We start from the raw sequence: 14,359 nt of genomic DNA on the forward strand, positions 1-14,359 counted from the left end.
ATTGATTAAATATTTATCTGTAAAAGCTTAAGAAAAAGTAGTATTCAATAGCCTAATCACTGTATTATCAAATTGAAATGCCCTGCAGTGTGACAGCGGTATGTCTATGGATCTAAAATTCTGGACTGAATACCCCGCGGTAGATAAAGTATATAGCCTACTGTGCCTTTGTTCTTTAAGTCAAACAAACAAACCTAATGAGACATTAGCCTTCTTGTATTGCCATTAAAGACCATAATAAATGAATAAGTAATAAATAAATAATAAATACTTAACAAAATATTAATTAATAACATAAAGTATATTCACGACATCAGCAGACAAATAACCAACATTTGGCAAAAACTAGTAACAAAATATGACATAAAGTATTAAATTAAAATATTAATTAATAATATAAAGTATTAAATTAACACATTAATTTATAACATACAGTATTAAATCAAAATATTACTTAATAACAAACAATATTAAGTTAAAACATAAAATAATAACTAACAGTATTAAACAAAGTTTTAATTTATAACAAACAATATTAAATTAAACATTAAAAAATAAGAAACACTATCAAATTAAAATAATAATTAATAACAAATAATATTAAATTAAAACATTAATTAATAACAAACAGTATTAAAACAAAACATTATTCCATAACAACAGTAATAAATTAAAATATTAATTAACAGCAAACAGTAAGAAATTAAAACTTTAATTAATAACATACAGTAGTAAATTAAAACATTAATTAATAACATACAGTATTAAATCAAAATAATAATTAATAACAAACAATATTAAATTCAATCATAAATTAATAATAAACAGTATTAAATCAAAATATTAATTAATAACATAAATTATTAAATTAAGATATTAATTAATAACAAACAGTATTAAATTAAAATATTAATTAATGACACAGTATTACATGTAAGTCACATATAAAGGTTGTTGTTTAGTTGTTGTTTGGAATTAAGCACAAAGCTACACAATGGGCTATCTGGGCTCTGCCCACCACGGGTATCGAAACCCGGATTTTAGCGTGCAAGTCCGCAGACATACCGCTGAGCCACTGGGGGACACATATAAAGGCAAATTTATGCTCTGCATGTTAAAGTTTAAGGATCCTTAATATATAGCTGACTTGGGATAAATTTTGCAAATACTGATTGATTGAATGATTAATTGGATATTAAGCACAAAGCTACACAATGGGCTATCTGTGCTCCGCATACCTCGGGTATCAAAATCCGGTTTCAAGCAGTGTAAGTCCGCTGTGCCAGTAAGGTCGTTTTGCAAGGATAGTTAAGACACGAAGAAGAATGAAAAACTCGAACAAAAAAGGAAGTGATGGTAACTCATACAACGCTCTAAGTCACCTCTCAGCTTGAATACTGTACAATACATTCCGCAGACAGTACCGGATTTAAAAGGTGCAACCCATGCAATAGCTTGAGAGTGTAAATTGAGTGAAATGAAGAGAGAAGATGAAGGGTAAACTATCCAAGAACACACGATACGTTTACAGATACGTTGACCAAAATCATATTGAATGTTCACATTTCCGCATGCATCAAAGCAAAAAAAAACAAAATCAAATAAAAATGTGAGAGATGTTCTACTTCTAATCCACTATAGACATATTATGAGAAATAAGTTAGCTGTTTGATATAATTTAAGTTTTACATAGACAAAAGACAAGGAAGTAAATGTGACACAAATGGTGTGTGACACTATACAGGCTATTATCTGACAGTAAATAATGTTTCATGCTGGCGAGGTAGAATCTATTGCATTTGTATATCATTATATCAGACAAAAAATGTTTATTTTGTCAGAAATGTTTTTATTCTGTCACCATACTATTTTATCGAATGTATTTCCATTCAACCTGCTGAATTCTGGTATCGTACAAACGATATTACCGGAACTCGCGTGCGCAGCAGGAGTTGTGAAGAGGTCAAGATGATATTGTTTTCTTTTTATTGGAAACACATGGTATAGTTCCAATGAAAAAAATATTTAAAAATAAATCATTACAAATCTCATTGTGTTGTGATGTCACAAAAAACGACCAAGAAAATGTGATATATTTTTATTAGTTTCCTTTTAAGAATTACTTCTTACTGTTTAATTGTTTGTGAATTTTTGGTAAATCCAGCTTCCCCTAACCCCTATATCATGTAGGTTTATATTTCAACATTGTCGTTAATATACGTGTTATTCATTACGTTAACAAACAGTATCTTTACAGGGACTTGTAAAGTAGAGAGATGAGAAGTTATATATCCGCTTAAATTTTAAAATAATGTGAGAAAATATTTTATACTAATATCATAAATCATTAAATAGTTGTTTTTTTCTACACATATAATTATAGCATAATATTTCATTCTACAATGTCCTCTAATTCCTATAAAAATACACATAATCACAATAATCGCTGAATATGAAGGGGAGAAAATAAAACATAATTTCTTTAATTCCCCAAGAGTTATATCAGTTTTGTAGTCACATAAAGGTACTCATTCTTCTACTTTGATCAGAATATCGATTTTCTTATTTTATCCTTGTGTTAGAGCTACGAAAATATTTTATGTAAAATAAGTCACCCTTATTATATTTCATTGTTCACACGCTAGTTGCTCTATAATTATATTTATTTAGCAGAATCAACATTACAACCACCATTAGACTAATTAAGGTGTTTTTGGTTTGAGTTTCAGGCTCCGGAAGTAAAGATTCGTTTGAATAAATATTTAGAAATAAACGTTTAGTAAACACACTTATAGAGAATCATTATTGCCATTCCAAGAAAATATGTTCAAATATCTTATTTTACGTAAGTAAAAATAATTAAGCTAAAAGTTTACTTAAAACTAATATTAATGAGAAAATTCATTCATCAACTTTTGAGTAAATACAACGTCAAGATTATACAGTTGGTAAAGGTTCCAGATCTTGTTCTTCCACAGTAGAACCGACTTTCTTCTTGTCAATTCTTTTAACTCCACATCTAGATCTGTGTAGTCTGTATAAAAACAAATCATAAGAACGTATCCGAAGTATAAAATATCCTGATAAACGAACAACACAGGGACTTTTGTATTTGTTTACAAAGTTACACCGAAGACTTTCTGACATAGATGTGTTAAACTACTGAGTCACTTTTATAAAACACCTGAGAAAGAATGAACGTTATTATTCTACGAATTCTAACTCAGTCTATCTGTTAACCTTTTCCAAGTTATTAATATATTATACTTTTTTTTTACAAATTTCTCTAATTTATGTTTTTGTACTTGAGACAACCAATAGGATGAACGAAAGTTGTTTCTGTATTTTACTTGTGAGAAACATAACTTAGTAGATACAAGTTTAATGACTTCATCAAAATTTAAAAACTGTAATAGTGAAATACAACCATCCACCAATTATGAAAAAATATAGTAAATATTCACAGAATATCACATTTTGATAAATCTTTCAGTCTTAAACATTTAAATAGATAATTTTAAAAGAAATAGATAATGAAATAATAACTAAGAAATTAAGAGCGGTTATTAAACATATTAAAAGTTATATTTCTTAATTACATCTTAACTTGTTTACTTAGCTGTTCATATGATGTTTATTTATTTAAATTTGTGTACCTTTATTGCTTTAATCATAGGGTTGTTTTCACGTTAATACAGAGGTTCAGGAGAAGTCTACCTGTGACTCTTGAGCATTATTCATGAAAATACACTTATTAAAGACTTTCTCAATAAAGTTGTTAATATATAAAAGAACACTAATGTAATAATGTAGCTATGTTTATTCTATTAGATAAGAGTAAACAAAACTAACTAGAATTTCTGTGATTTCATTTTGAAGATTTCAATTTACAAAATAATGATAAGAGATAAAAAGTTTATTATTTGTAAGAAAAGTTAAAATTATACATAAGAATGTTGTTATACAAAACCAAATATCTAAGGCTAAGTCTAAGAAGCATCGATTTGAGTTGATAAAGATGAGAAAGAGACCGTGTTTTGGTTAGAAAATGATTTGGAGAAGTGGCTATCTTTCTTGCTCAAACGGTACAGAGACTTCAAGATCCAATTAGGAATCAAAACCTATCTCTAAATATACGTGCTACTTATTATAAATAGTGTGTTGTCATGTACATTAGTATAAGTCAATTCTTATCAGGAACGAGTAAGTAAAGTAGAGGAATGAAAGGAGATTAAAGAAGAGTCATAATCCAAGCAAAGTGGTGTGGAAACGATCGTGGAACAAAGTTATGAATATTGCTAACATCATGGAAACTGAAACACGCATTATTTTAAAGACGTACCCAAGGCAAGAAAAATACTTTTGTTGTTTGCCAACTTCTTCTCCGTCCTCCATAGTTTGTGGTAGTTTAGACTGTAGTGTCTCAGGAAGGAAAGACGACGTAAATGATGCTACCAAACAAATTCCTCCAACAACAAAATACGGAATATATCGTTTATATCTCCCCTAGTGAAAATATTATGAACTATTTAATGACTCGCATATTTACAAATTCTTCTAAACAACCACTGTGAAACCTCGATTGAAATTTCGTTCACAAATGTTCTTCAATAATGATAAAAATTTGTGACGTGTAATGAAAAATAAAATGTCTTTTTTCTTTTAGTGTTGTTTTACCAATAACAATGAAAAGAAGTATTCAGATAATTCTCATGCAGTGATTACCGTTTTTTATTCGTTTATAAGACGATTCGCTTATAAGACGGGTCCCAACTTCACCTGAGAGATTGTCGATATTCTGTTTAGACTCGTTTATAAGACGAAGGAAGGAAAGCAGGTAACGAGAGAAAAGTGAAAAAAATGGAAATTAATAGAAACCTAATTTTGGGTTTCGTATACGATATTTCGATTTCAGATTAGAAGGAGAAAAATAGAAGAGATAGAAAAGTGAAAATAAATGAATAAATCCAAACTCGGTGTTCAAGCGTTTAATGGAATTTCATCAACTATTTTATTTACTGTATGATAAATATTCATATTTAAAACACATAACAAAGAACAATCTAACGCACAAAACTTATCTCAACATATTTCAGTATCAAAGTACGTTTATGCTAACTTTTAAACCACATTTCTTCAAAGTATTAAAAGAGTTTACGCAAACTGCACTTTAATAGAACACAGCAAATCAGTATGCAAGTTATGAAATTCAAAAGCCTTCAAATTATTCGTTGTCGCTATCTCTAAACAGTTCATAAAACTGCTCCTCGGACAATCCATCATCGTAGAGGTCACATTCCTCCTGTTCTCCTCCTGCTCTACGTCATCTCTGCCGCCGATAAACTCACTGAAAAGTTCATCATCCTCACTGCCGTCAATGGAATTCGAAATTCCGCATTTGAGGAACGATCTGATAAACTGAGTGAACTAAATTTATTTTCTATGTCTGTAGACCTCGCCTATAAGACGGGCCCCCCCAATTTGAGCCCGAAATCTCGAGGAAAAATCCCCGTCTTATAAGCGAGTAAACACGGTATTATTGATGCAAAATATACAGTAATCGATAGTTAGTAATGGATGAAATGAGAGATGGTACAAAATTATCTTTCCTATTTTAAAATCTAATAACCAAGAAAATACAGCCATAGAGTTTTCTATGTCTTGTAAACCAACCATATTTATTTCTCTTTGTTTTTTATATTGTTAATCAGTAATATGACAACCATTCAAGAAAAGTCTTGTTTGTCTTCCAGTGACCAAGAAAATGACTATTGTGCAGTGTAATTAAAACGTCTGTACATGAAATAACTATGGGGTTATATTAAGCATATCGTATATCGCACATCTATAGCAAACATCACGAGAATAAAGACCAGGAAAACGGATGCAATTAATACTGTACTCTTGCAGTGAACGTGGACTGAAATAGAATATTGATAAGTCGTGGTGAGAACCCTAATGGTGCACATAATTTGAAGTCTACTGAGGTATTAATAAAAACTGTTTACGCTGGGATACAAGATGTTGAAAATTATATGGTTGTATCCTTAGTTAATTAATTACTGCATTTAAAAAAAGGAAAGATTCTTTTGGGCTTCCATGTATTTCACATTACAAAATATTTTCTGTCTAAATTAAATTATTTTATTTAAAGCATAATCTGATAAATCATAATTATCAATGCTTTCCTTGATACGAAGGATCTATCTGTTGATAAAATAAATTCTAAAATTATAGGAGAAAAAAAGAAATACAAATGAGTCTCAAGTATTTGACTAATGTAATATGCATAGCCTTAAGTTCCGATTGAACAAGATTTAAATATGATTTTATGATATATCTCTCAACAGTGTTCAATTTTCAGTTATGTTTATAGTCTTGTATTTTACAATACAAAGACTGAACCAGAAAATATTACCAGATAGACGATGTGAGGTGCACAAATCGTTGTTACTCAGACAATGGTGGCACTAGTTCCCATTCCAAGAGCTCTGAGAGGGGTTGGATATAGTTCTGTTGCCTGCTGATACATGGCAAGATAGGCACCAATATATCCACATTTTCCTATGATGGCCAGAGCTGTTGTAGTGATAGGCAACTCTATAATGAAAACAAAATTGTAACATTTTTTGAAATATATAAAAAATGATGCATAAAACAAAGTTTACTCATACTTTGATAGAATAAACTGTGTACTTTCAAATGAAATATTCCCAAATCTTAGAAACTGTGAAGATTAACTGACCTTCGTTATTTAATAGAGAATTCAAATAATAATGTTTGTGTTCGTTTTTTTTTTGTTTAACTCACCAGATATTTGGAGTTCTGTGAACTATTTACCTTTTATTAATGATTTTGACTAAATTACTATAATGCCAGGAATTCAATCACCCTCGTTGAATTATAAGCAATACCAATTAACATTAAGAGATTGAAATTACTCAAGAGCAATTCTTTTTCGTATTAAGTTTTAGCCATATGTTAAGATCTATGAACATGTGCAAAAAGTTAAACTGTTTATACTCCCAAACGTTTATCAGTGGTGGAACCGAAACACTTACTTATATATATATATATACATAAAACTCAAAATCTCTTTGTTTTTTTGTTGGCTTGTTTGTCTGCTGCGTTCAATGTTGAGGTGACACTTCCATCACCTGAAAGTGTACTAAACGACAATTTTTTTGACATACGCATCTATCGTCTTATATCTGAACCGATAATTCTATCATTAAGATACGCATGTTCAAATGGTTCAAGTTAGTTATAGATTATTAACTATACCTCTACTACATCATATATTTAATCTTGCACACAAAAGACAATCTAAATATTCTTCCTCAGGGTTTATTTTTTATTGCCAGTGAAAGAAAAAAAACAACCAAAACATCATTCATAAGGAAGCCCTGATTTAAAAAATGTTCTTAGGTTATTTTCAAAAATCAAACCTAAGTTTTTCTTTAAAAGAGCGAGAGAAGAACCAGTTATTTGGTACTCAAATCTCAATGAACTAGTTATTAATAGTGAGAGAACGCAAATAAAATACGGTGGCGAATTAGTGCTAACTGACGTGCAATGTGATGACATCGTTTTCTCTGTTCATGTCACAGTGTGTTGCACTGATGAAGCCACATGTGTAGTATGACAAAAAATGCAGTAATATATAGTACAAGGTGTAAAAGAAATTATATTTTAAGTGTGAATAGTAATATTTCTTTCTCTATTTGTGATTCAGTTTATAGTAAATCATATAAGGTTGTATTAACTTTCACTTAGAAACATCTGACGGACTCACAGAAAATGGAATATATTTTTTATTTGCATTCAAACAGAGGTGATTAACATTATTCAGATATTATGTCTGGTGATTTGAAAACACAGCTCGAATTCCTTCTATCAAATAATCACATAATTAACAACTAACCAAAATGTGTATACTTTAATGGTATTTGTTAATTTACTAGTACAGTGGCGACCTGCAGCTAGATTTTTGTTAAAGTGGGGTGGGGGAATCCAGTCACAAAACAAAGAACTCTTGTCAGTCGTAGATTAATAACAATCATACAAAGAATAATAAGTAGGATGTCTCTTACTTTTTATATTAAACTTTTGCTGTTGTTTTGATTACCGTAGTGGTTTCCAACACAAACAAACATTTTGAACATCTTTAAATCGTATATGTTATTAACTAACCGACAAATACGTTATGCTTCTAGAATCATTATTCATTATATTGGTTTGATAAAACTGACTTTTCTTGGACATCAATGAAATTGCATATAAATATTAAGACCAGTGAAACAAATGCTGTAGTACAAATTCTAAATTAGAATTATGTATGGTGATATTATGATATTAAATTATAATTTCAGTAAGGGACACTTGTACTGACGAAAATTTGTAACCTAGTTGATTCTGTTAATATGATTCTTATATGTACCTGTAAGTTAATTAAAAATCGTCTACGTTTTATGACGTGTGATTTTAAGGCTATTACATTTCTATATCTACCTTAATCTTTAAAGACAAGACTAGATTATTCAATATCAATATATCACCTTTATAAAAACATTTTATTTCTAACATTCTAAAAGGATTTAAAATTAATATTTGGTAAGGAACCAACGAAACTAAATAATAAATTCAAACACGCATTAGCAGCATGTTTTTTACGGTAGGTAAGTTTTAATTGTAATGGTTACAACCATGGGTCAAAATGTTGTAATCAGTACAAATATATTATTAGTTATTTTAAAAATTAATGTCCACATTTAATTTCATTTTATGTTTAGAAATGACTTAACACAGTTTGTATGTTGTTTTTTGTTTAAGTTTCAGCAATGCTCATCCATAATTATCTGAGTTTATTGTAATTTTGAAAATTGTAGAAAGTCAACACAACCCACATTAATTCTTTGGCTATTTCTTATCAATGTATAATGGGATTGATAGTCATATTATAATATCCTTATGGCTGAAAGATGAAAATGTTTTCTAACATCCTCATCACCAAGCCAAATTACGATGGGTAATTTTAAACTGCACAGTAAATTTCTCAAAAATGAAAATGCAACAATTATTTTGCATTCCTTTAAAGCACTGCACCATTATTAATCTATTGTTTTCAGTAACACGTTGGGAAGCATGGCAAAAAATATATAGTTTTAATGGTACAAATATGTATGAAATAAATAGCAGTAAATACAAATAGAAAATAAAGCTAAGCATACTTTAAGGCATTCATTGGTTATTCTTGATAATGAGAAACCCACTTAGAATAAAAATGTATGTACCAGCCATTCTGAGATCCATTCAAAGGTTAAAATTGCAGGACTAAAAATGAGTTATCATAGAAAAATTGGAATGACTGCTGGCTTTATGGACTGAGGATCTTCACACAAGAACACACTAATACACTTAGTTCTCATTCAGAAGAAAGTGTTAAGGTTGTATGATGGCTTGAAATAAGGAGCTTACAGAAGAAAGAGGTAGAGAGAAACCAGTCAAGGCTACCCATAGATGGTTTTACAGATTCCAGGCATGATATGGTTTCAAGGACAGTCATCCAGCAAAACATAGATACTGCAGAAACATTTCTGGAGGAACTATAAAAACTCATTGAAGGTAGATATGATCCTGGAAAGATGCTTAATGTTGATGAAACTGGGCTCTATTGGAAATGCATGCCTTCTAGGACATGCATTACTGTCCTTGAAAAGACTGTACCCGACTTCAAGGTTTCAAAGGATTGGTTAACTATCCTTGTAGGAGGCAATGCTAATAGTGACAAGAAATTACAGCCACTGATTGTTTAGTTTTTCATAACAAGAGAGCTAAACTCAATAAAGGTGTAGACCTTATGACAAGTTTAGTTATGAAATTTGGTAAGAATCATACATTGTGTTAATAAATCATTGATGTTGAGGATATAGAGATTTCTAAAAGGCAAGCAGATGATTAAGTGACAAATGCATAAATACAAGGAACATCAGGCAGACAGAGCAAAAGGAGAAAGGAATGTCACAGAAAATATAAGCTCAGCCAAAGAAAAGTTAAACATAAAGTTAACTGCTGCAGGAGTGAAAGGCCCAACAGGTAATATAAGATTAACAATTAATATGTTAAACTGAGAGTTTTAAAAGACATAAAAAGTACAGTTTATTCCATTAGAGTAAGTTCTAAAGTAACTGAAGCAGCCTGAGTGCACTTTAACAAAAGGAACAGATGATTACTAGAAGAGCAGTGTAATAGCCCTAAGTGGATAAGAAATTAAAAGAAATAAGGTCACCCAAATGTAGTGAGCCCAAAGGTTATGCACATTCACTAGCCTACCACTGCACTAGGAACCAGATTATCAATTCACACTTCTTTAAACACCAAAGATTTGGGCACTCATCTCCCAAGTGCATTGTTAACCTGAGGTGTATCAGACTGTCTATCTCACACAAGGTTGAAAAATGCCCCAACCAGCAAAATGAAGTAAAATGCATTAATTGTGAAGATCCATACCCCTCAAGTTATAAAGCATGCCCTAAATATCAGGCTATCAGAAAGAGACTCAACACAAATTCACTGCAAGCTACAATTCTACAACACCAGCCCTACACTGACTTTCACTTTCAAAATTCAAATCAAGATACTTTGCTGTCAGAGTTTTAAAAGAGACAAGAAGTACAGTTTATTCCATCAAAGTGAGTTCTAAAGTAAATGAACCAGCTTGAGTGCATTTTGGCAAAAGGATGAGACAATTACTAGAAGAGCAGTTTATGACTGTGGCAACTCACACCTATGACTAATTAAATTATACATGAAATACTAGTGCAATAGAAATAGAGAGAAATATAATTCAGTTTTCTGATATTCTAGAGTAATTTAATAGTCCTAAGTGGGCAAGAAAAAGGGAACTACATATACTGCCATACCTTGTTTGTGGCAACTCAGTAATTGGTGAAGTGGTCTTCCTTAGCAGCAATCGATTCACCTTGCTGTCAGTTGACGACCATTCTTTGATAGTGTCACTATTTTCCAATACTTGTTTCCTTTAAAACTGAATCTTCAATCAATCTGTGTACCATTTTCTAAACCTTTTACTGGTAACCCAATCATGTCAAAAAATAGGAAAAAAACGCTGAAGGAAGAAAACAGTCTATTCAATGAAGAATGGGAATTGCAATATTACGTTGCTGTGGAAGATAAAATGATGTGTTTGCTCTGCAACTCTATAATTGCTGCAGTGACAAAATACAATACATATCAGCATTATGTAACTCATAAGGACCACAAATATGCTACACTGGAAGGAATATCCCAAAGGTCTACACTTAAGAAAATGAAAGATGTAAAGCACCAGCAGTAGCTAGTATTGAAAATAATGTTAGAATCAGAAACTGAAATCACTGAAGCAACTTATAAAGCAGTATATACTGGTAAGAAGAGGGAAGCCCTTTAGCAATTTGGAAATTATAAAAGAATGCATTGTTGAAGTTGTAAGATGTTTAGATTCAGATAAGATGAATAAGTACAAACAACTACTACTTTCAAGAAGGGCCACAACTGATTGGCAACATGAATTAGCTCTCAATATAACAGCAGAACTTCATATAATATGTCAAAGATATTTATTATTCATTTGCCTTGGATGAATCCATTGACTTTACTGACTCCACACAAGTTGTTTTTTATTCGTTATTATAACTACAGATTTTCATTGCCATGAGGAGTTACTTTCTTTCGGTACCCTTACGGTGACGACACATGGAACATCTTCAATATCTTTAAAGAAAACTGCCAAGAAGTGAAATTAAATTTATGTAATTTAGTAAGTGTACACACAGCCGATGCACCTTCTACATGAGGGAAATGTGACGGATTTGTATTGTTACTACAAATGAATTGCCAGATATTGTGATCCCCTTTTACTGTCTTTTGCATCAGCAGAATCTCTGTGCCAAATTTACTGTTTAAGTGACACATTAAATAAAGTTACTAGTATTGTAAACTACATTAGAGCAAATGCATCATGTCATCATCAATTTCACAACATGCTTCATTTTGAAGATGAAACATTCAGTGTGGATCTGACATACTGCAAGGGCAAATACTTACCAAACTTTTATCTTCATGAAACAAGTTACAAGATTTTTTTAGGAATTTAATCAACCATGTGAATTGTCAAAACAGGATTTCAGGATAAATTCTGCATTTTGTGTGATATAATATTAAAACAGAATGATCTGAATATTTTTTTGCAAGGTAAAACTAAATCTATATTGACCTTTTTCAAAACTCCTTACCCAATTGGAACTTTCAGTTGAACACTTTTCTGAACTAACGTAAGTAATCAATGAACAGAATATAATCAAATCATTAAGGAAATGTGACATGAAAGAATACACAGTTGTTCCACACTTCCTGATTGAAGAATACAATGAGAGGTTTGTATATTTTGAGAAACACAATCCCACACTGAAACTAACTTTTCAACCACACCTGGTTAATGTCTCCAAAGCACGTGATGACTTGCAGATGGAATTGATTGAGCTCTCAGAAAATCACATTCTGAAGGCTCAAATTGACACTAAGAAGGATCCCATTAAAATATGGAAAAATGCTGTTGAATACCCATGTCTACATCTTGTTTTGCACAACCTACTGTTGTGAATCAACATTTTCATTTATTACACAAATTAAAACATGTTTGAATTCTTAGGTGACAGATAATAATGTGGAAAACAAATTAAAGCTTTGGTTAAAGGATGTTGGAACCAAATATCCAATTTCTATCCTGCAATAAGCAGTCACAAAAAGTTATAAAATGGTTTGTTGTCTAAGTTTTCCACTTATTATTAGTTCTGTTGTCAACTTTTTCAAATAAATAAATGTGTCTTTTCTGAATTTTTATTTTGTTTAAAGTTCTCATATAACAGCAGGCTTTAATTAAAATTAGGTAATCTGTGGACAAAAACATAACATTTTGATGTATATGATAAATTATCAATATGCAGTCTAATAGAATCTGGTTAAATAGAATATGGCCTTCCAATGTAAAAAGGTTCCTCACCTCTGGTTGGAAATTAAAATACTTCCTGAGGTACAACAACAACTACTTCAAAGTGCATGAAAATACTGGTGGTTACTACCATACCATTTCCTTTCAGACCAAACATAATAACAGGTTAACTCTCTTGAGTGAGGATATACAGAAAGAAAAATGTTAGGACAAACAATACTAAAAAATAAGACATTTTAGTATTCTTTGACATAAAACCTCTTTATTTCTATACCTGTAGAACAGACCGTAATCTGTTTAAAAGCCAACTGTACCAAGCTAACCAAATCAATAACCTTATCTGGCATCAAATTAATGAACAAAAGAACAAAACTGGTCTGAGTTATGTACATCATTAGACAATTCGTACAAAGATCCAGCTACATTCTGGAGAAAGTTCAAGAACATATGCAACAGCAATTCAACAAACAGCATTCCCAACTTAAAACACATCAACAGCTCAGCAACCAGTGACCTCAAAAAAAGCCAACTTATTAGCCAATTACTACAAACAGGTTTTCATCATTCCAAACTCACCATTCTTCGATAACAACCATTTATACACAATCCAGAATTTCATCAAAGATAATCCAACGTTATTCAGTACAAACTTCCCATGCTCCTTATCCGTGACAGCAGTGTTCACCTCACCGACCTTCAGCTACTCACCAAACCCATTACACAGGTCGAAATCAAACTAGCAATCAAAACACTTAGAAATGCTGACCCAGGCAATGATAGCATACGTAACATCATTTTAAAAAAAGTCTATACCTCATTCATAAATCATCTAGCAGCCTTATTTAACCTTTCACTTTACTCAGGGTACTACCTGACCCAATGTAAGTCTACTATAATTAAAATCATACCTAAAACTACCCTGGCATCTAATAATCCAAAAACACTACAGACCCATTAGCCTAATAAACAGCATTGGTAAATTATTAGAAAAAATACTAACTGCTCACATTACATGGTATTTGGAAAGTAACATGTTACTTTCTGAAATACAAGACGCCTCCTGTAGAAAAAGACAAACTGCCAATCACTTAGTAAGGTTAACCAAATCCATCATACAAGGATTTAATAAAACCACACACCACAGTAGGCTTATTTTTAGACATTAAACAAGCCTTTGACTCAATCTGACACTGGGGCCTCAAGTTCAAACTTCTTCAATTCAACATCCTGTCCACCTTAACAAGATGAATATCTAGCTTTTTAGACAACAGAACAGCTAAAGTAAGAATTAACAATGCAACATCCCACATTGCTCACCTCTCAGCAGGCGTTCCCCAAGGTTCAGTGCGC

The 14,359-nt window shown here is 31.2% G+C and overlaps 1 long non-coding RNA gene across 1 annotated transcript; it reads right to left on the bottom strand.

The window, feature by feature from the left end:
* Window positions 1-924: 924 nt before the first annotated feature.
* On the bottom strand, window positions 925-14,359 carry LOC143237600 (uncharacterized). The gene is made up of 4 exons (XR_013020156.1): window positions 10,923-14,359; window positions 6,419-6,600; window positions 4,343-4,506; window positions 925-3,034 (listed from the first exon to the last, which is right to left on the bottom strand). It is a non-coding gene; the product is annotated as an uncharacterized LOC143237600 (long non-coding RNA).

Source organism: Tachypleus tridentatus, chromosome 13 (assembly GCF_004210375.1).
Source record: "Tachypleus tridentatus isolate NWPU-2018 chromosome 13, ASM421037v1, whole genome shotgun sequence".
NCBI lineage: Eukaryota > Metazoa > Arthropoda > Merostomata > Xiphosura > Limulidae > Tachypleus > Tachypleus tridentatus.